Source organism: Cyanistes caeruleus, chromosome 10 (assembly GCF_971803275.1).
Source record: "Cyanistes caeruleus chromosome 10, bCyaCae1.hap1.1, whole genome shotgun sequence".
Classification (NCBI taxonomy): domain Eukaryota; kingdom Metazoa; phylum Chordata; class Aves; order Passeriformes; family Paridae; genus Cyanistes; species Cyanistes caeruleus.
The window spans coordinates 17,978,870-17,999,772 of NC_141710.1; the positions used below are offsets into that span (position 1 = coordinate 17,978,870).

Genomic DNA, 20,903 nt, shown 5'->3' on the forward strand with positions numbered 1-20,903 from the left:
AGTTCCATGCTATGTATGGATCTTATGCAAATGCTCTTTGATTTCAAATGAGACTTTGCATACTAAGGAGTCTATTTTCCCATCAATGCAGAAGAGATTTACGCACATAAGTCCCATTACCATTAATGGGACTCACCCACATAAATCCCCTGCACATTGATAGACCCTTAGGATTTACATTGAAATGGGTCCTTTAGAGCCATTACAATGTCAACCTTTTGCCAGGATTTTGCGTATTAACAATACTAAGCAATACGTGGCAATCTTAATGTGTAAAATCCCAGCAAAAGGCACAACACAGAATGATATGAACAGAGCAAAAAAATTTTCACTCTTATGCTATTTAAAGATGATCTCTAAAGATTCTTTACCTGTCCATATGCCTATTGGTTGTTTTCCACCGTTACGTTCTTTATTAAAAATCCTACCTTCTATTTTCCATTACTATCCTCTTTCCCAAACAAGCACTGCTCCAAATCTGCTCAACAACATCAGGGGAAAAAGAAGTTTCTGGTTTTCAGCTGAAAACCATTAACTTTCCTTTTAGCTTGTTACAATATCTTGGCTTCCATTTTTTTTCGTTTTTTCTATTTTTAACTGGTGAGCCTACATTATAAATACAGTAGTATAAACTCAGTGGCTTAAGTGCAGCAAATAAGAAAGATAAGTAGACTAAAAGAGCATAGTAGCAGTACTGTATCTGTTTGTATGCAGAGAAGAATAATTCTCCAAACACAACACAGTATCAGTTTGTCCCTCAAAGCTATAGCAAGAAAATCAAGGTCACTTACATTCTCACAGGTTGTTAGAAACAATCACATATCACCAAACTAAGATCAGATGCCACCAAAAAAGCAACACGTATCACCTACACTCTCAGAAATACTTGAAACAGTTCCATTTTCCATGCACACAAAGGCAGTCAACTTTTAATTTGTGCCTAAATTTCCAAAGATTCACATGAGTGCTGTGGTGGTTAAAGAGAAATTAGAAACTAAAATATTTCTATAGAACTTTATCAGTAACTTGATTGCTAAGAAATCTACTTTACATAATGACAAGCTTACATGGCTGTTAGCCCACCCCTTATTGCCACTTTGACATGACCAAGAAGCTGGAGGATATATTTGAACAAGAATATTTATTTTACTTAAAAAAAAAAAAAAATTGAAAACTTAGGCATGATTTTTAAATGTTTTGTCTTAAAATTATATATAAAAATATATTTGTGGAGTTGGATTGCATTGCTAATATTTTACCATTCAGCAGGCACTAAAAGCACTGAATTGCTAAATGACAGATACCAGGACAAATATGTCATTAATGGGACCACCAAGTCACTTCAATCCTGAAAGTCTTTCCCCTCAGTACTAAACAGAAACTTCTAATTTAAGTTATGCAACACTTAACATCCAGATAACAGGCTGTCACTATTGTTGGAAAAGAACAATCCATAATAAGATGGAAATGGTGATGCAAACAATACCTATATTATATTAATAAAGCAAACAATTCTTATTTTACAGGCAGGGATGTTCAGGTCAAGAACCATGCTCTGGGTGACCAGCAGCAGCTCCAGCACCCAGCATCAGCCACTGCTTTCTGACTCTTATGGACACATCACTGCTACAAAGCAATAAACATTCAAAAGGCCCCTGACACTATTTCATGAAGAAAATTGTTTTACTCTTTAGGTTTAGGATCTGTCTTCCACAATACACAAAAAATGTAAGTAAATAAATAAATAAGTCGAGAGAGAGAGCGAGCACAAGAGAGCACACGCAAAATACCGGATAAGTAACCATGGTGATTCCTGATCTCGCACACAGGACAGAGCATCCACATTGTATGTGACCTTATTCTACTCCACACGTGAAGACTCCACTGCCTTCAGCATCAGGACTAGCATGTGTCATGATTCCTACAGGATCAGGCTCTTAGGACCAGATCTCCTAAGTTAATTGTATATTTAGGAAAATGACAGTTAAGCAGGCAGATATCTTTGTGAATTTGAGTCTTAGTAAACAAACAACAATGATAAAACCCCAAAGAAAACCACACCACAAACAGGTACTATGGTCCAGATGCACAAAAGAACCAAATCTCTGAGAGGGTTTATGTGTAATTGAAAAGCCTTATACCTAAAACCTGTAGAAGAATTGCCAGCATATTTTCCCCAACCTTAGTAAATCATCCCTTATTTCTCACAAATCAGATCAGGGCAGATCTTATTCATCAGCAGGCCCGATTATGATCCTGTTTACACAACTCTGTGGTTAAAACTCCATGCTAGTCAATAGCACTTTCAGAGTGACTAACACACCTACAGGTCAGTCTCTGTACTTTGTGATGGAGCTCAAGACACCCTCTTCCCTTTTCATTTTAAGAGAAAACACAAGATGGTGCTAGAGGTGGTAATGCTCTTTTTAATGCTGCATTTTCACCATTAGAGTCCTATCCAGATTTTGTAAAAGTAATCATTTGTTAGAGGAGATTTATACTCTCATATCCCAGATGCAGTGTCTATAATCACCTGGTAATGTGCTAGCTGGCAGTACCACCCATTTAAATTTGAATTGCTCTGTTTTGCAAATATATCATGATTCAGCAAATGGAAAATGTTCTCATGGAAGGGAAAAGCCCTAGTATGGGAGGGGCAAATCAGATCCTGAACCTCAAATGAGAGTTTACTTGCTGACTGAATGAAACAGGAGCAGAACAGCTTAGAACTGGCTTTGAGCACTTGATTCAGTTGTTCCATATCACAGCTCAACAAGCCCACAAATTAAAAAAAAACACCTCAATTAAAACAAAAATGCACGTTAGAATGGTTCCTTCTTGCTTTTGCCAAGCAGCTCTGCTTGTGTAAGAAAATCACATAATGACACTATCCAATTGTCCTGATTAAACAGAGCTTTGAACAAGCTCCTAACAGACCTTTACTTGAAGACTTTTTAGGGCTTGGAGTTTAGAAACTCATTGTAAATCTTATATTCATTAATGTCTGTTCATTTTCCTGGCCAGGAACAAGCCAGCTTTCCTCTTTCCCAATTATCCACCTTCACCCAGCCCCGGAACAATGTAATTTTTTTTCCATACTTGAATCAGTCCCTCCTGGAGCATGAAAGCTGCAGTTCAGTCCTCAAGCCCTTTCCTTCTTTTGAAGAGAGGGAGAGACAAGACAGAAAGGACAGGGACCAGCTTAGAGCTGAAGAATGCAGCAGCCATCCTATGCTATCAGACTTCTGTTCTCTCCTTCCTTCGCAAATGGGTTCAATTCCTGCTTCCTTAGGGGGAAGTACAGGACTCTTCCCAACAGGCCTGAAGAGCTGCTGCACTCAAGGAAAGAGTAGCCAAAAGTACTCCTTTGGCTCATTAAGGTTAAAGGGTGCATTGCTCCCACAGTCTGCAATCTCCAACCTCTGTTCAAAGCAGATTAATGAGAAGTATTTAACAGAGCAGGTCCCAGTGGATGAAGTGACATTGCTCAGGTTCCATTGTTATCACTCATGATAGGATCTTCTGTAATCAGCTGCTTCTACAGCCAACTTCATCTGTCTCTAATGACTGTGTAACAGCATTAATGTGCATCTCTGCTGGTTTATTTCTTGTATTTTTGCCACAAAGCAACCTTGCTGTGATGACACAGCGACTATATTTAGTTCCTGCTCTGTACTAAAGTATAATGCTCAGCTAAAAGTTTTACCCTCTCTGTCATTGTGTAATCTATATATAAAACTTAAAATACAGTTGCTTGCCAAAAGGCAGGAGGTGGTGATATTTCTGTAGCTATAGACAGTAGTTACCATGTACTCAGAATTACACTCGTATTAAAAAAATGACACACATTACTGTTGCACAGTGAACTTCTATGATTTACGTGTCATCTTCTTAATTTTACTAGTCAAAATACATTTTTAGCTATTGTTCCTCAACAAAAAAAATGTATATTACTAATGCTAAGGTTGTGATGTGAAGTGACAGAAGCCAGGAAAATTCAAAGTTACATCTGACACTGTATCCTTTACTCACACCGTTGGGTTAAGACAAGACAATGGCTGTCTACACTTGCAAGTTCCCAGGCTTTGTTAAATATGTATCATACCCTTCACATTCATTTAAAAAGCGTCTCTCTTCTTTTTTCCTTAAAAAAGGGATTTTAAAAGTGGTTTTGTTCCTTGATACAATTTGTAAAACATTGAAGAAATGGAAGAAAAAGCAATACATATTGCTTTAAAATTCAGATATTTCATATATCATTTTAGATGTATATTGCACCACCTTAATGATATACCAGGTGCAGTTCTGCACTGCAGAAAATCCAGGCTTCATGCTTCTTCCCAGTTCTTTACATTTTTGCGACGTACAACAAATGGGACTTACCAGCCCCAAACTGAAGAGTCAGAAAAGACTTTCCAATACCTCACAGGGAGCCTGACATGTGCTCTCCATGGAAGACAGAGGAAGACTGGATCAGAATTTAGTGCTGGGAGACTGAATTGAACTCACCCCTCTTTTCAGATGTTTTGTAATCCATTAAGAAAAATCCCCTGGCTTCCATATCCAAGGACCCCACAATAAAATTGGAAGGTGGGGAACTGCAAGTACAGGCACAGACAGAGAGGTGCCCAGATGAGACAGTGTGGGGAGCCAGGTAGGAACAAACATATCTAGAATAAAGTGCCTGACTGTTCAGTTTTATATTCTACTCTATTGAAAATATTGATTGTTTATACAACCTATTATCCATAGGTATTAAATATTTGTCAAATTATTTATTTATCATCAAAATACTACCAGTATTTTGATGAGACTAGATAATAGTGGAGAACAGATTAATGAAGTGAGTTGCCTATGGCCATTAAAATTTCTGTGGCAGAAGAAAAGAAATTTAAGCAATTTCTGCTTCTTTTGGCCTTCATACATGAGCACTTGCAGCTACTAAGAATGTAAAAACAGAAAGAATACAGGACTTTTATGAAGTTCTTTGATTATATTACAAATTTGATCAAAAACATTACAGGAATAACCTAATGAAATTGCAAACACACACACAGGGAGCTGATGGAATCAGCTAACACACTGTAATCTTTCCTTTCACAAGCAATGCAGTACCCACAGCAAGTATTTGCTATCTACAGTTATTATGTCAGTGTAATACACATAACAGACTGTAAGTTTGGAAACCATCAATGTATTTTACTGCCTTAATATCTCCCAACTTTTACACAATATCCCTTTAAAATTACTATGTCTAGCTCTTTATTTTAATGGTATGATGTGACAGATCTTAAGGAATCTGTTCCAACCCAGTAACTCCTACTTTCACTCCCACCCAAACATTCAATCTGTGCATTACAGCTACTTTTCATTTTATAACTGCTCTCTTTCATTTATCTGTAATAGGCTGAATTTACATGGCAAGTTCCTGAAAGCAAGCAAAAAAAGATGTTGTGTATTCTGTTTTAAATCAAATACATTTTAACTTCGCTCTCTGCTGCAAATCCATTCAGGGTTTACACTGACTCAACAATTTCCTGTATCCACTTTTGTATGCTACCAATCCCCCCATACATTCTCTTGCATATGGAGGCCATGCATTTTCCATAAACAGAGACAAATATACTTGACTGAAAGAAAACACTCAAAAGAACTTTCATGTTGCAACATTTTTAAGCTGAAATTCTTCAAGAAATTTATACAAAACCAAAATGACACCTCAGTCCCTCACCATGTGCATTTAACAGGGGAAAAAAAACTCAGATTACAGTTTCTGTCACTTATTTTAATTTTTCCCTGCTTCAAATGCCACAACACTTCCCAGACATTATTTAGTCAGCAATCTGCATACCTGTTCTACCAAATAGCTTTCAAATTTCCCTTTAGTCCATGTTTGCTGCCCATGCATTTGCTGCTTCTAACTGACTTGTACTGAAAGCAGCCTGTGTAAGAAAATTCACACCTGGCCTGATGGACACCAGAGAAGCTGCACTGCAAAGCTTTGATGAGAAAAGCCTCAGAGATGCTCAGGCAGAGAAAGCAGGAGGCATTGGTGCACAAGAGTTGGTAGAACAGAGTTTTTGCAAGGATTTGCTTCCTTAAACTGTAAATGGGCATGTTTTGCACAAGGACAGGGTTTATGCTTTCTGAATGCATAAATCAATGAAATTCAACCACCTTCAGGTTTCCAGCTCAAGAGGTACCATCATACACTGTCAGATCTAACAATGCAATCACGATGGAACTTAGTCTAATATTCTTAGTCCACTATTTTTCATTTTTGAATCAAAGAGTGATGAGAATTCTTATCACACATCTTGTGAACCACAGAATGGGCAACAACAATCACTTCATATAGCAAACATACAATCCTAGAAGTAGACAAATATTTCCAGAGCTCTTCACACAGATGTACCATCTCCATCAGATTCAGAAGTATTTTACTGACAGTACAAGATTAATTTCACAGATCTGCAAGGTTAAGTTAGGAAAATAGTGCTACTTTATAATTAGCACATTTCCACAGCATTTAAGACTTGCATTAGCCTGATGAAAAGTCTTTAATGTGTTATTGCCCATGAATTTATCCTGCCTTAATCTCCTAAATTGAAAGAGGACCTTTGATTGTAAGGTTGCCAGCCAGCCAGTATTTTCCTGGTACAATTATTTCTATGCACATACATAAGGCTAGCATAAAAATACTGTTCTGCTTTCACAGATAAAAGGCACAGAAGCATCTAGAATCTACAGTCAAGAACCGGGTCTGTTACTGCATATATAAACAGACACCAAAGCCATCAGTCAGTGGCCTAGAAAGGTATCAGAGGTACACAGCAGTAAAGAAAGAAAAGACAGTGTTGAAAAGGGACATAAAAAAAAAATGAAAAAAGTTAAAAAAACCTAAAAGACATATTCTTGGTACATCATAAAATTCTTCAGTTTGAAATAAAGGGAACAAGAAACATTCCTATAAACCCTTTGTCTAGAGCTTTGATGATTTCAATCAAATTCTACCCCCTAATACTTAAATAAAGAATATTGAAAACAAGAATCTAAGATGCAGTTACATACATCAAATGTATAGTGTGCATAAAATGCAAAATGAGCATGACATGTTATAATCTCAAAATTAGTTGTGGGTGGTTTTGTCTATACAGAAACAGGGAAAGGACTTTACACCACCAGTTTGTGCTTGCCCTTTACTTTAAAAAACAACTTTTGTCCCAGGCTCCAAAAATACCTTTTCTTTGACTAGCTGAAATTGATGGTAGAATTAGTGAAATACAGCCATAGCTATCCCATCCCATCATTAAGGCAGCAATTTAGCACCAGGTGCACTCTGTTTCATACAGAGGGGCTCCACTGTCCTATGCACAGTTAAGGATTAACACGCTACTGGAGCTCCAGGAAGATGCTGCCACTCTAAAGGACTTTCTCTGCTGCCTCTCAAAGCCCCTGGTTCCTGTTAAACAGCATTAAGAAACAATGGCTACAAATAATTTACACCGCAAAAAACTCCTGCAATTTTTACCAGAAACAGATACTGCAATCTGCTACAGACTGTCCTTGTCACATGGATGTGATAAAGCAACAGTACTTGGGAGCTTTCTGCATGTAATTCACTAACAACCAAAATTAACCACAGCTCAGATCAGGATATGATTTAAACCACTTTCTTTCAAAGAACAAGAAGAGAAAATATGTGAAAATACTTTTTCATAATTCTCCAGATTGAGTTGGACTGCTCAGAAGATGGCATGGGCAGTGGTGCCATTGTGGCTTCCCTGCACAGCATGGCACAGGGAATGACTGTCTGGAGCCTTAGGTATCCCTGTGAGCAGGATACTCACTGGAAGAGTGAAGAATGAATGATATCCAACAAAACACAGCACCCTGTATGGCTGTTCAAAATATCCCACCTTTTACAGACTGACTGCAACAAAACTATTTTACACTGAGTTATGTTTTTAAGTGAGGTGGAAGGGATGCTCGCCAGTTAAAATCAGAAGTATCATCTTCAGGGCTACAAGCACTTGATACTGAAATGGACATGCCTCAGCATTAACATAATGAGTTCACATCTTCAACTCCCTGAATCAGTTAGAAGGGATCCCAGTGGAGACCTCTGAGGTGAAAAGCAGTCTAGCAGTGTGCAGCAAATAACACTTTTACATCTGAACCCTATTTCAGATCAAGTTTTTTCAGAGGTTGGTTACAAGACACCTTTCTCCTCATCTTCCAGCTTTATAAGTCTGAGGACAAATTGTAAGTAGAGAACAATTTCATATTGCTCCTGGTATACCCTTAGAGACCCTGAAGAAGTTGAAGCCACAAATATTCATCTGTGTGTCTCCCAGGTCTGCTTTATTATAACCAGGAAGATAAAAAGATAGTCCCACTGTGCCACAGATTTTATGATCTTTGAATAAAAAATAACAGCTAAATAGAAAATGGTCAGTTTTATAAAGTCTTCCATATGCAACAAAACTATAAGAACAGTATTGGAACCTTTTTCAACATATCCTACAAGAAATTTGCAAATAAAAAGATAGTTTTAAAGACTAGTTTGATAAAAACCTTTTATCTTGAGTCTTGTATATTAATCCCTGGGCAGATTACAATGAAGTAATTTATTGGACCATTTTGTAGAGAGAAATACTTCCCACGAACAAATCTTTCTGTATCACCCTTCATATAACATGAAATATTTGCTACCCACAATGACTAAAGGGAATGTCCTTGTAAGTGCTCAAAATAACATCAAGAATTTTTTTAGGTATTTTGCAGGTGTTCTATAAAACCACAAGGAATAAACTGTTTCAAAACCCCCACAGAAGATCACACAAAATCCTCCTAAAACATACTTTATCACACAGTTCATGCTGAACAGCAAATTTTTAAATTCATTATAGACCTGGCTAAACCAAACTCACAGTGTATTGGAAAGGCATTAGTCCAACAGTTCTAAGTGACCACAAAAGTATCTATACCTGTTCTTAAATGCACTGATCCTGCTGGCCCATCCCTAAATTACCATTAGAATTTTGAAAGCATCCTAAGATATTTAGGGATGGACCTCATGACTAAAAGGGAGCACTGTGAATGCTACTTTACTTTTCAGAGATCAGCAATGCCACAGTTCCCCCTTGGTCACTGAGCATTGCCAGCGGGAAGAAACTGAACCAGGATTTTCCAGCAGCACTGCAGCCAGACCCTGGTTTGCTTATCAGTGCCTGAGTGGGAAATCTCACTTCAGTGCTTCAGAGAAGAAGCTTGTACTTCTTTGAAGCTCACCACACTGTAACAACAGTGGGAAAAATCAACTTTAAAAAATTGTTGTTTTTAGGATAATTTGAACACAGACATCAATTTCTACTGAATGCAGCACTCAGCCCTGGGAGAGTTGATCTAAAATGTGCTCAGGACCCTTAGGAGAAGACCTGAGCACAGGGATGTGGAAGGGTTAATACTCTTTCCTTACCTCAACAACATCCACCACTCTTAGAATTTCTCTTATCTCTTCTTTAACCCTCTATACTCATTCCAATTCCCACATATTTTTGTAGCCTTTTTCTCCTTTATCTCTCCTTTAAGGGACTCCCCCTAGATGTGACACTGCCTAAATCTGCATTTTCTTATGATCTTTATGAGAATACAATTCTCATAAACTGTTATGTATATTCACTAAGGCTGAGTTCACTTTTAGTGTTCAGTGACAAAAATTTATCTGGAAAGAAAAGTGTTTCTTTCAGTGCAGAACCCTAGTGGGCACATGAGACCCAGGAACTATTGTCTTTTGTTCCTACCTCTCACTGTTTAGTATTATTTAAAAAATGCCATTGAAAATGAATTGAAAATATTTTCCAATCCCCATCCAACTCAGTCTGATTAAACACCCAAACCATCTGATTAAACGTCTTAGGCATGGGCAGGAGACTTATTGATTATATTCAGTGGTCACTTCAACAGATACAGCAGCTCACCCATGGTGCTGCTAACCTGTCACAGTGTACATTTCCTTGTTCATTTTATGCTGCACTGGATTATGTTCTCTAACAGAGAAAGTACTTGTTAACTCATTAAATAACTTCAATCCCCTATTTTATTGTGTCATTACTGTAAACTCCTCTCAATGATTCAAGTCAAAGACTATAAAAATTATGTGTACAAATTAAGTACACATTTATATACATTCTCAAAAAAAAGTAGCATTTGTTTGTTGCTGTGAGTCTTTCCTGCAAAAAAGCCTACCTAAAAGATAATTAAAATTATGGAAGACATCTATTTAAAAAAAATACTGCAATTAATTTATTATGCTAATTCCTCATACTCTAATGAAAAATGTGCTTGAGCCTGAAAAGTTCAAGCATAAACTCGCTAGCTCCAAATCAGGCACAGCTGAACGTTCTCCTGAAAAATGCAGCCAGTGTGTAAAAGCCTTCATTCAGCCACAGAGTGCTGTCAGTGAGTGCAACTCCATGCAGGGAAAAGTTTAGAGACTATTCACAAATACACACAAATTGTAGGGGGTAAAGTCAGAGATCCATTCAACCCTCTCATCCCAATTCAAGCCATTTGTACTACTTACAGATTTCATGAGAGGGAAAAGGTTATATCAAGAAAAATCTATGTTCTCTACATCCCATATAATTCTGAATACTTTTATTTTGATAGGTCAGAAAGTTTCTTGAGCAGGCTGGTACTGCACTGTGGTAAGAACATAATAAGAAGACAAGCCTTGACACATGGATAAGACCATGAGAGAACTTATCTTGTTTTGTTGCTTCATTTTATAAATAATTAATTAAAATCCAATAGGTTTGACAAAGTCTTTGAGGAAGACTATGTCTTAAAGTTTAAGAGAGTATAAAGGAGAAAGAACAGAAAATTAAACAAAGATTAATTATGATTTTGAAACAGAGGAGGGAAGGAAGCAATTATTTAACGAAGAGAAGTGTCCTATGATATTGGAATGCCAGCCTGGGAAAGCACAGATCCTTACATTATCTAAATTACACGATCCAAACAAAGTCAACCACTTGTGTCTTTGTTTCCCCCCTCAGCACTAGGAAAGTTTTCTGTTAAGGCACTGTATCCTTATTTCTCAGGGAAAGTTTGATGTTCTGCTAAAAATATCACATAGCAGAATCATTAAAAATTCACAAATTTCTTCATCAATAATAAATATATGAAAAAAACAGTAGATGATTACAAAATATATAACAGTGATAGCTCCAGAAAAAGTTTTTTGGAAATTTTCCATGTTTGCTGTTTTATAAGTCAGTCATTAGGAGGCAGCAAATGGCTCAAAACCATGTGAGAAAACAAATCCTGAAGGAAATTGAAAGTGAATAGGACAGTAAGAACTAGAAGTGGGAAATTAATTCAGCCACAAAAGTAGCTTTTTGACATTTTCCACTTCAATCAGATGTCAGGGTATGATGAAGAAAATTCTTTGTTAGCTATTTGTTAAATAATTTGGCATCTCACTAATGGAAACCACACTCAAACTTTATAAGGTTGACTTGGGATTTTTGGTAATGTTAAAAAAGCAAAAGACTCATTCCAGTCTGCTTTCCTACAGCCTGCTTTTTAAGTGGATATCACAACACTGTCCACACATATGCATAAGGAACACAAAATAAATAATGTCTCATTTCATTTCATCTAAAACAAACAGTTTAAAACTGAGATTTCAGAGTTCTACATTATTTACAAGCTTTGTCTTTTAATGAAAAATTTTATAACCCCTGTGGTTTTACCAGTGGTTCATTAGCAAAAAGAATCAGATTTTAATCAGTAACATTCATACCTCTCTCTTCCTGCCATAATACAGCACAAGTCAAGGTAAAAATAACATGAGAAGCTTTCTTAAATATAAAAATTAACCCCAGAGTTTCCACTATGAGTTCCAACATTTATGTAAAATTGCCGGTCATATTTTATATTGTGCAGCCAGGAAGCTGTTTTTAAATGCATCTATATCCTGAATCAGAATTGGAAAAGGAGAAACATTTTGCATTCTAAGCAAGCCTGTAAATAAGAAAATATTAAAATATGGGCTAGGCTTGTTCACATCATTGCATATGACATGTAAATTAATGTTTATTTCACATGCTGTTTTATCTTCAACATAGGACAATGCACTTATCTCTATCTCATTGAACAGTTATAGTAAGTAAAATACATGATAAGCATTAAACATCAATATTTCTCATTAATAGATTCATACAGCTGCATAACATTCTTAAAATACTGAATTTGCAGTTAATCAAACATTCTCAGCTTTTTCATATTAATCATAAAATACAAATAATAAAAACAAGGCATAAACTTACTATTTGTTAGCTGTTCACACTCTCCTGTGGTCTGAGGCAGTGGGAAATAATTACCCCTAGGAAATCTGGTAAGCAGAAATACAATAAAAATAAACATTAGCATGCAAAAAAGAATAAATTTAGCTTTCCTGCAAGTATTTTTCCTCATAATACTTCACAGGCAAGGTTAAAAAAAAAAAAAAAAGGAAAAAGAACCAAAAAAGCAAAGTTGAAAAATATATATACACATTTAAAACATAGTCCAGCAGTGTTCAAGGATCCTTGCCTCTCAAACTTTAAAGCAGCACAGACAAATGTTGAGATGCCTATAATAGAACAAAAATCCAAGTTCTCAATCACTAGTTACGCAGTATGTGTCAGTAAGGAAGACAATTTCCAAAATAATGATTAATGTATTATCCAGATTTTTCCTCTCTCTCTCTTTTTCCCTTCCCATTCAGGTTTTTCTTCTTATAAAATGCACATAGGTTTTTTCTTCCCTGTACCCTGACTCAGGCCTGGCTTTGAAATGCATTTCAATCTCTCAACACAGACTGCTTTCACTGCATTTAGAGTCCCACCAAGGCCCAGCTTTAAAAGCTACTGATTCTTTTTTTCTTTAGCCTTCCTCACAAAGGAAGGGTATTTTGTAAATTACCAGCTCGTTCAGATCAACAAAAGGTACTTTCATAGAAAGCCCCATTTGATTTTGCTCAAATTTGATTACAAGGATGGAGAAAAGGAAAGGAAGTCAAAAAGAAAAACCCCAGATGGCTTTTTCATTCATCTCAGTGAATGAGCTTTATCTGTGCCTTTTGAAACTGTAGCAGTGGAAAAGCATTTCTGTTGGCTTAAAAAACTTGACAAAAATTATTGGTTTGCCATTTCTCATGTAACTGCCATTGGGAACTGGATGAAAAGACTTTTTCATGGGATCGCCTGCTTGGATCAAAATAATGGAGATTAGGTATTTCATTATAAATTACAGTGGGAGATAGAGCAGGCTGTCATATTAATAGCAACCTGCTCATGGCCTTCAATGGTAGCTATTCTCCTAGACAAAGGACCAAGGGGGTTGTCTATTGAACTTGTACTTTAGGCCTGATCAATTTTCTATCATCAAGGCAAAAGGTGAGGTGACTAACAAAAGAATTCACACATGACTGACCTCATAAGCCTATAGATAAAACAGCTTAAAGAAACAAAACACATCCTGAAATTATGGGTGATAAACTGTATAAAGGAAAAAGAAGAAGAGAAATGATAGAAAAAGGGAGAGAAAGAGCACGTGGTCTATAATTCTCCCTCCCTTCTTAGGTGAATGGACATATTAAAAGCTACTTGTTTTCAGCTGCAGATAATTGCAGCCTTTGCTTTGCCATGTTCTGCCTTAAATCCTTCCATGTACTTTTTTGTCCAAGACTCTTCCAGTAATTTCATTCACGAGTAACCACAGCACCAAGTTTAATATAGAACTTCCCAAAGCTGTAGCTGCACACAGGATTACACACAACATCATAGGCAGGAAGGTGTCACACAAGCATTACAGTTATAATCAAATTACAGGAATAGCTATGAACCTTTGGGTCACTATCCTTTTATACAAAACCTTGCTAATTAAGGGAAACTTGGATGTCTGAGCTATGTAAGAGCAACACCTCACAGAGTTTGAAAGTCTCTAACATTTCTCTTTCATTAAGATGGTATACAATTTTATAGAGAGTGCAAAATAGCTTTTTAAGTGCTCATAGTATATTTAGGCACCCTTACAAGTGTATTATTTGAATGTTTTCCCCTGCCCCCTAGGAGATGAAGACCCTTCCTCAGCATCAGCATTGGGCTTTGCTGATCAGCAAGAGATACAGAGGGGGAAACCTTCACTCCTCTAAAGCCAAATATGTGGCAGCAAAATATTCTCTGATCTCTGTCAGGATCAACATTCCCTCCAGTTTGTTTTACAGGTAGAAACTCACTTTTATGCGTGGAACTAAGGCTCCAAATACATCTCAACCCTGTAGGAATTTCCCATAAGCTGTTAAAATGACATTTGCTAAGTAGGGCAAAACTGCAGAAGCATGCAAATACTTGTACTTGAAAGCCAAAACATGAACTAAAGCAGCTGAGAATCCCCCTTTCAACCTCCTAACAGCAGCTCAGGTGTAAATGGCACCCACACTCTACCTGCAGCACTAGGGGAGAGGACAGCCATCTAGAATTTGGTTTCAAGCTCTAGCTACACAACCACCAAGAAGCTGGTATGTGCCAAGTTTTTGGAGATATTTAAGAATTTCTCCTTTTAGCTCTACCACTGCAGTGATACTGCAGTTTCAGAAATGAAGCTAGTCACTGACTCATGGCCCTTTGCCACAGATCACAGATCCACCTATCAGGAAAGCAGTATTTATGTAAAGACACTTAAATAATTCAGGCTAAAAAGGAGCACATTTTAGTGAGCTAAGATTCAGAAACAGCCAGACAGAACACATGGGAGGCTACAAACTGGGTGCAGGGGAGGAACTTCTGAGCCTCAACTTTGCTGCAGAAGCCAATGGATTGTTGAATTACAGAATCCCACTGAAAACATATATTCATTAGCACAGAGAAATATTAAATAATTCATTGTAAACACTTTTGGGAAGCAGAGACAAGATGAAGACAAGCAAAACAGCAGCAGTATGTGTTAAGTTTTGGCTGCCAGCACGAAAAATAATCAATGACAGAGCACACACACCCCCCCCAAGCAGCTCAGATACATGAGATCATTGATGAAGCCCTAGTAGTAATGATATCTTTCCCTTATTCCAGAGATCTATTGATGATTACTAGGTGATTAGCAATTAATCCCAACTTTATATCCTCTGTGAGGGGCCCTACTGAGTACTTACTGAGGAAAGAGCTCTTGTAATCATTGTAGATAACACTCTGAAACTATTGCCTCTATGCTCAGTGGCACCAAGAAGCACAACCTGAATATTAAGAATTATTTAAAAAAAATATAGACCAGGCACAAAACATATTTTATAATAGTATCAAAATAATTTGAGTACCCCATATTAAAAGGCAGGAGCAAGGCAACATATCAAAAAATCCACATAGATGTGTGTCATTTTCAGAAGAAATCATTAGGCAAGCACTGACTGCCACTAAGACAGACAGACTTGAGCCACAGAACACAAGTCACAAGGGACTTTATTTATAAGTACATGCTGTATTTCCCACTCTGGATTTTTCCATATTGATGAAGTATTGCTGTCCAACCATTTACTCTTTATGTTAAAAGACTATTTCTATATTACAAGTTTAGATACTGCTGTACAGCTACTTCTGCGTAGAAGATCCAGTAACTGGCATAAGGAGACAGAAGCAGTAATATTTGAGATTAATTTCTGAGACTGCAAAACATGGTTGATACAAAGGATGGGTTAATATTTGGTAACTGTCAAATAGCAAGCCATTGTAATAATCAGAACTGAGATGTCTTAAAACAGCTTTCATGAAAATTTCTGAATAGTTATTTCATTTTTGAATGATAACTTACGTTAATCAAAATTAAATTTCTCAGGTAAACAAACAACACTCTTTCTAAGCTTTTTAAGCTTTCTAAGCTTTTCTTTGCATTCTGTGTTCCTCTAAGACACAGTCTGTTTGGACATACTGATTCCAGAGAAACAGCATAATTTCCAGTGGTACTGAAATCAATTTTGAGCACTGTAACTAAGAATGTCACAGTGTCCACACAGTGTCCACACAGTGGGCCAAGACAACCAAAACCTTGAGAATAACTCCTGTCATAGAAAAAAAAACACCTAAAAGCTGTTTCCATGGCCTTTTGCTGATCTTTGTTTGAATTGTGTTTGGTTTGTTCTCAGCCTCCACATCACATTGTCACATTTTTCTCTCATTCATCATGTCAGTGCAAGACACCTGCAGAATAGAAAAGGTCTGTTTCTCTCAATGTCTGTCAGCTTCCCCAGCCAGCACAGATAGACCCTGTGAACACAACAGATAACTGCTTATCCCTGTCCCATTAGTTCTTGGGGAAATAATTTGACTTCAAAATAATTTGGGGGATTGAAAGTGTATATCAATTTTTTTTCTGTCCAAAATTCTTCTTGAAGATATTTTCTGAATAATCTGTGCAAATAACTATTCTTACAGTGCATTTCAAAGAAATGCAGCAGACAGAGGTAGGCTGGCTGATCACAAGAAATTATGCTGAGTGAAACATCTCATTTTCTGGTGAAGAAACTGGACTGCACACATTCTTCCATGTTTCTCTGAACTTCAGGAGTAACATTCAGAAATGTCTGTTTTCATAACATCCAGTTAGGAAATTGTTTTCCATTAAAATTCAACATGCATTCTTGAACAAAAAAACCAAAACAAAACAAAAAAGGAAACATATTTTTACCCAGCAATAGAGGAACACAGATTTACAAGTGAAGGAAGACAGTAACACTGATAATTCTTAGCCCAGCTAAGTAGCTCTAAATGATGTCAGATATGCAAGACATGGCAAACATGGTTGTCCAAGACAGAAACAGAGAAAAAGAGAAATCAGTAGAAAAGCAGCTTTTTATTTTTTCCAACAAAAAGGAAAATAAAGAAAGATGATGTTGATTGCTCCAGTACAATGGAAGGATATAAATATAGGCATAAATCCTTTAAATTTTAGTCATCTTGGCTAGAACTCAGCTTTTTATTGACTTCAAGTATAAAATGTAAACATCTCAAAGTGGAAACTGTGAAATACAAGTATAAAATAATAGAATGAGCATGAAAAGACAGTGCTGGAAAAATAAAAAAAATAAATTGAGGTACAATTAGCAGGAGACAAAGGATAAAAAGAAGTTCTATAAATACACATCAGAGTAAGAGGAGGACCAAGAAACACTACTGGTTGGGCAGCAGCTTGGAGGCAAACTCAAACTATTGACATATTGTGCCAAGAAATCTGTTTACTGACTTTATTGACCATTATTACCATGAAGGTCAATTGCAATTCACTGGCTCCTGCAATTAAAAGCTATCTAAAAAATCAATAAAATTATATATATATATATATATATATATATATAAACACACACATATATGAAAGGGAGGCACAGTGTTAGGACAGAATAGAGAAATAAATTATTATGAAAATATGTAAGTCAAACAATTCAAATTACATATTACATTTGCCCAAAGTCTTGGAAAAGTGGATGAATATCAGAGCTGTAACTGCTTGAAAGCTGTTATCAGAATTATTTCAGAAAGGACATGATGGATCGAGATGGGTACAAAAGCCCTTACAAGAGCAAAAATTATGGCTGCTGTAGAAGGGAGAGGAAAAAATGATAGCCTAGTTATTTTAATTTTCTTTACTTTTGCATTTTGTAAATCACCTAAAAAGAAATTAGGCAATTGGTAACTGAGCATGGATTCATCAAGAACAAGGCACAACAAAGCAAGAAGCCTTGAGAAATAATTGATGCCACATTTCATGATTTTATAAAGCCTTTTTGCATCTTTGCACAGTACTTTCTCCTAATAAAACCAAGAAACATCATGTAAACAGTGTTACTACAGGGTAAATAGCATAGAAAAGAGGTTGTGCTTTAGCTATCAGCATGTACAAGGAAAATGGTAGCTAATGGAGTTCTTGGTCAGCACTGAGTCCAGCTCCATTCTGTATTTTCATCATTAATCCTGATATGAGAAGAGGGACCACTTCCAAAATGCTTCATGGAATCATAGAATGTTCTGAGTTGGAAGGGACCCACAAGGATCATTTAGTCCCATTCCTGGCACAGGACAATCCCAGAAATCCCACTGTGTGCCTGGGAGCATCTGAAGATGTGTCTAAGCTGGGAACATCTGCAGGCACACTGGGAGACTCAATTAGAGTCCACAAAAATCTTGATAGAAATGGTTTGCAAAAGATTAAGTGTGACTCAAGGGTAGCTGCATTATTCTTACTCTCAGAAATAATGAACTGCAGAAACATAAGCTGGAAACAGCACAACAGTTTTGCACTAAAGGATCTGCATCAGGAGCTAAACTTGAATCCACAAAGCTATTGCCAATAAAAGCAGTTATCATACTGGAAGCCTCATAGTCAGAATAAAGCAGGTGCTGAATGCCATCTGAAATGATATTTTACCTTTACTTGCTTCTGATGGAATACTGTCTAGTAGTGGACACTGCCTGAAGATTAAAAGATGCAGTTAATTTGAAAGAGCAGCAGTCTAGAAACAATCAGCAAGACTGAAATATTGGATCTTATTCTAAAAAATACTTTAAAAAACGATTATTATATAACACAAATATGCACTTATATTCTAAAAGTACAGCTTTGAGTTAAACATAAAAAAACTCCCCAACTTTGCAGAGGTAAAGACAAATGTGCAAGGAAAATAAAAAAAATATTGCATAACTTTGGAAACGGGTTAGAAAGATGTCTGTCAGGAATGGTTTAGTTATAACAGATTCTGTATTTAGACAATTTCTTGAATTTTTTCCAGACTCTTTTCCACTTATTATTTTATCTTACAGTAATCATAAATCACAAAAGCAGCTGAAAATATAATTTCATCAAATCCTGTTAAACCTATTAAATATGTCAAGATTTCAACTAACTTTTTCTCAAAATTTTATAAAGCCAGAACGCTGTCTGAGCCAAACAGACTCAGTTATGTCCCTGTCCCATTTTTACTCCAAGAGACAGTAGCACTACTAATGTTTAGCTCTCTTCCTAAACTTTCCTCTTTCCCTTCTGAACTAGCATCTGCATCAACCAAACATGACACTTCAGTGCCTTTGAACTTATGAAATGAGAATTAACTTCCTCATAAAGGATTACAGCATCAGGTCAAAAACTCCCATAAAATATAAAAATCTGTGCCAATAGCCTGAAGGAGTTATTCCAACACATGAAGATACAATGTGGAGCAATCCTAATAATTGGGAAGTATTAGATACTAATTAGATCCTTCTCTGAATAACCTATGTCCATGTCCATGTCCATGTCAAGCTTAAATCAACAGTCTCATGGTTATCTTCAACCAAAATTCTCTGTTCCAGCCTAGCACAAGTGATTTCCACATCCTGACAACTGCAGGTTCAATTGCCATGACAACACGAACACATAATTATGCACTTGCCTTGAAAGCCAATGCAGAGGAGCAGAAAGCATCCAGAGAACTTTGTGTGTGTTACCTGCATGTACCCTGATTGGAGTGCAGGTCTTTTAAATGTATTTTCACAGGGGTTCATAACAGTCAGCAAAATAGTGAATCAAATTTATTTTGTATTCAACAAAATGTAAGTTAGACAACAAGGTTACCTCAAACTTCATTTTATCTTATTCCATGAGAAAAACCTCAAGAAGTTAACAAAAAAACTTTTCCTATTCAGTTCAGGTTTTGAATAGAGATTTCATATAATTATAAATACTTCTAGGTTTTTAGAGAATGATTTGCGTAAATGGTTTAATCCAGGAATTTAATATAAAAATAAATAATTTGATTAGAATATTTATGCAATGACAATCACAAATAGCTTAAAATCTCCTTTTTTGGTAATATAGCTTTCTTGTACAGGCTTAATAAGCTTAAAGAATTGTGTCTTCTAGTTAAAGGTTTATTTTTAGGACACAGTTTTAAAAAAAAAAATCCCTGTTTTTTTCTTTAATATCATATCTTATTAATCTCTGAAATAACACATTCCAAAACAGTTGTGAATAATTCTAATTTCAGTCTGTGTGCCCATTTAGTGCTAATTTTTTATCCTTATGGTGTTATCAACAAATATTGCAGGTATCAGCTATTATCACCTGTTGGTGGCTTCTGACGTAATAAAAGATATCTTTAGAGGACTGAAGTCACCAAACTCATTAAACAGGACACTGAAGTTGGCAGCTAAGCTGGGCATTAGTTTCAGCTCTTGAGCAGGGAGCAGAGTATATTACTGCACTTCTGAGAAATCAGTCCAATTCATCACTTATATCAGTGCACTGTTCCTCACTGACACGGTGTTTTGCAGCACAGAAAAAAATATTATGTTTGCTGGAAAATGTCAAATTGAAATAGAGGTATGACTTCAGAAGTATAAGATTGGGCACTGACTATTTTCTGTAGAAAGAGCACCCACCTCTTCCCAGGACATAGAGCCTTTCACCTTTACAAGCTCTGGTTTTTCAGCACATGGAATTTGGCCGCTGCTCCCAAAATCAGATCAAAAGCTCCTTGTTGGTGACATTGAAAGCTCACCAGTACATGGCAGCAGCTTTGATATTCTTACTTTCCCAAACTGTTGTTCTAAAGGAGCTTGGGCAGGTAACAAACCTGAACCAGAAATAGGAAATATCACTCACCTTGCCGATTTCAAAGAGCAGCACTTACATTATTAAATGGATAAGAGTATTCATATGCCTTACTTGTCCAGATGAATAGAAAGAATGTGTTTGAATGTCCTTCAGAAAATGATACAGAAAAGAGAATGTCACACAGGTATGAAAACGTTAAACAAGCACTTCCACTGGGGGAGAAAAGAAGACAGGATATTCTGAATTAATTTAAATGAATAACAATACTCTCCTGGACC

General features: G+C 36.5%; 1 long non-coding RNA gene across 4 annotated transcripts in view; it reads right to left on the reverse strand.

Moving 5' to 3' along the window:
* LOC111933369 (uncharacterized) overlaps nt 1-20,903 on the reverse strand; it is a 274,768-nt gene that overhangs the window by 230,906 nt on the left and 22,959 nt on the right. For all 4 annotated transcript variants that reach the window (XR_015274546.1, XR_015274548.1, XR_015274547.1 and 1 more), the window contains one exon: nt 12,339-12,403. This is a non-coding gene — a long non-coding RNA (uncharacterized LOC111933369). The remainder of the gene's footprint in view (nt 1-12,338; nt 12,404-20,903) is intronic.